At 32.7% G+C, this 3,319-nt stretch overlaps 1 long non-coding RNA gene across 1 annotated transcript; it reads right to left on the minus strand.

The window, feature by feature from the left end:
- Positions 1–301: 301 nt before the first annotated feature.
- On the minus strand, positions 302–2,795 carry LOC139873415 (uncharacterized). Its single transcript, XR_011767336.1, has 5 exons — positions 2,590–2,795; positions 2,330–2,470; positions 1,996–2,216; positions 1,262–1,650; positions 302–616 (listed from the first exon to the last, which is right to left on the minus strand). It is a non-coding gene; the product is annotated as an uncharacterized lncRNA (long non-coding RNA).
- Positions 2,796–3,319: the final 524 nt, after the last annotated feature.

The raw sequence follows: 3,319 nt of genomic DNA on the forward strand, positions 1-3,319 counted from the left end.
ATTTACACAATAATATTAATGGGTCGTGCGTTGCACCGGTATTTTGTTAACAATTGCTAATAGGTTAACAACCCAAGTTACCTTATCTCCGCCCTTGAAACACTACACCGTCTTCTAATTCTATTCATAGCCGATCAAACTCTTGAAGTGCTGTCCAATATTGCTCCTTGATCAGTTCCCTAGCTAAATCTATTTCCATGTATAATCTGTAATTGAGATCTCCAAACTAAAATTACTGGCTATTTCACTAAACAATAAAAATTAGAAGAATGCTAACAAAAAGGACAAAATGGGTGGGTCGAGTAAATATGTTATATTAGGTTGATTTAAAACACTCTATCTTTAACATGTTTATAACTATTTCATATGACAAATAAGACTATTAATTTTTTTTTATCATTCCAATGGTAATTTACGAATTTCATGATAAGGCATTACAAAATACACTTTGTGCAACTTGTGACAAGTTGACATGTTTCCCCGCTCTCTTATACGAATATATACATGTCCAAGGGGTAAATTCGCTTGATTGCTTTCTTTGATTTAATTTTCAGACTCTTTTTCACCTTGAACTGTAATGGAGACTTGCTAGCTTCTTGAGATGATGTCCCTGATCCTGCAGATACACATACACAATGATGAGCGTACATCAACGAATTACAACAAAGAATGTAACCAAACCAAACCAACTCAACTCATAAATAATTATAGTAAAAATACATCATAATATACATAATATACAGATACAGATTTAATTAGTAAAACCAATGTACATATTACAGATCACATATGATAATATTAGGTAATCCTAACCTAAACTCTAAACACTATAATCTAAACCATAAAATCTAAACCTTACGCCCTAAAATCTAAACCATACACCTTAAATCCTAAACTCTTCTAAATCCTTTGATATAATAACTAAATCTAAATTCTAACCCTAAGCCCTAAAATCGAAACCCTAGAATCTAAACCCTAAACCTTAACATAAACCCCAAATCTAAACCCATAACCCTAAACTTAAAATCTAAACCCTAAATTTAAACCCTAGATCTAAACCCAAAACCTTAAACCTAAACTCTAAACCCTACACCCTAAATCTAAACCCTAAACCCTAACCTAAAAACTCTAAACCCTGAGCCCTAAAATATAAAACATAAACCCTAGAATCTAAACACTAAACTTTAAATCTAAACCCAAAACCCTATAATCTAAACCATAAACCCTAATCTAAACCCTAGAATCTAAACAATAAAAATACCTTTGTCCTCATTATGTCTTGCCTGTAAAGCGCTTTTATGATTCATCTCTCATGAGCTGCAAAGTTTTCTGCCAACGTGTTGCTTTCCTTGCTTTTTCCAGAGCTCCGTATAACATACTCAGGTACGTATCAATTTTTCTATTTTTGGCCAGAGGTCCTTACGGAAGCAATATCTCTGCCCTCGAGTAGAGAGATGGATGATTTTTTCTTCCCGTGGATAGAGAATTTTTTTCTCTACACGTGGGTGGAGAGACGACCTATCTTTTATTCTAGGATAGAGGAAGGATTATCTACAGCTCGCCTCCCCCATACATCGCATGTGAGGGATTGAATATTGTTGCTGTTGTCTCATGAGCTGCAACCTCCTTCAGTATTCTGGCATCTTCATTCTATCAAGACACATAAAAATGTATGATAATTAAATAAAAGAAGTTGCTCTCACATTGTACATACTATTGCACAAGCATTTCATATTCATTCAATGAAAATATCATATATGTTGCATGAATCTTTCATTAACACGTACGTCAAACTCATAGATCCATAATTAACAATAACAACTTCAAATATACGTTAAAAGCTTGTACATTTTTCTCCAATTTAGCTATGTCTTAAAAACCTTAAAAATTTCCTAGTCAAAGATCATCCAAATAAGACAGAACAAATAGAAAAAAAATATACTTATTCCAATATATCTGATGTAGTGCGGAATAAATCAAATAATGTTAATATACCTGCAAATTGAACTGACTCTAATATCCATCCAGATAATGGCATTATACCGAGTAACCCCGGTAGAGTTGCTCCAAACCACAGTAGTTTCCCTTTGATTAGTAACCCCCATAGCTTTAAGACCATTATCAACATTATACCCCTCAAAAGTGGCTTTATCAATAGCCTTTGACATGCACCTCTTCACACTTTCAAGAATTTCCATTGGATCATGTTAACCCATCTGTGATCACCACAACAAACATGAAAAAGGTCATATTTTTTCACGCTATGATTCTTTTTAAGAAAATTGATTGTATAAACAATTAATTTTATTAAAAATGCTGATTCACTTACCTTACTTGTGGGCAGAACTGAGTGAACTCTACTTGATGACATCTAGTGGAATTAGCATTCTGATCATAGCTAATGAATCTTGTGCTGATGATACAATTTTTACATGAACATAACATATTTTAATTTATGTAATTGTATAACCTGCAAATTGATCAACACTATAAGAATTTCAACTCATTAATCGAAAAAGTAAAAGCATGAGAGTATAACATGTTTTCAATTGAGGTACAGATTTAAGTTTGATCTATATAAGATCGAACCTGTTATGCGTAGATCTGAAAACCGATCGGAGGTTATCAATGAGCGACAAAGTTACGGTAACTAACGAACAAAGAAAAGCCTAACTGGAGAAATCGGAGCATATCATCAAATTCAAAGAATCTGCTGTCGAAAATTAATCCGTTCATGGTATTCATTAACGAATTTATTATATTTATCAACAATTGGGAGAATTGGGCAAGAATTTGATGCGGTACGTTTGTGGAGTATTGAACAAAACTCCTTCAATTTCAAAGGAACCCTTAATTTTGTTGAAAGCTCCCGTGTTTTTTCTTAATTTAAGGGTATTTTAGGTACATGATTAAAGATGTTTGATTTATTAGCTAATAATGAAAGAGAATGAATATGGACCATTAGATTAAAGGGTAGATTAATGTCTTTTGTTGATCTAAGGATCTTAAAAGAGGTTTTGTAAAGATTTATTAGCTAATAAAAACTCTCTTTTAAGGTATAGAGCTAATAATAACATTCAAGATAATATTGTTCGTAAAGAATGTTAACGTTTTTTTTCTTCATATTTTGTGAAGTAAAATTTAGCCCGATTTAGAGTTTAGGGTTTAGGGTTTAGGGTTTGGTGTTTTGGGTTTATGAAAAATTTAGACCGATTTAGAGTTTAGAGTTTAGGGTTTAGGGTTTAAGGTTTAGGGTTTGGTGTTTTGGGTTTATTCCATAAACCCAAAACACCAAACCCTAAACCCTAAACCCTACACT

This window comes from Rutidosis leptorrhynchoides, chromosome 10 (genome assembly GCF_046630445.1).
Source record: "Rutidosis leptorrhynchoides isolate AG116_Rl617_1_P2 chromosome 10, CSIRO_AGI_Rlap_v1, whole genome shotgun sequence".
Lineage (NCBI taxonomy): Eukaryota > Viridiplantae > Streptophyta > Magnoliopsida > Asterales > Asteraceae > Rutidosis > Rutidosis leptorrhynchoides.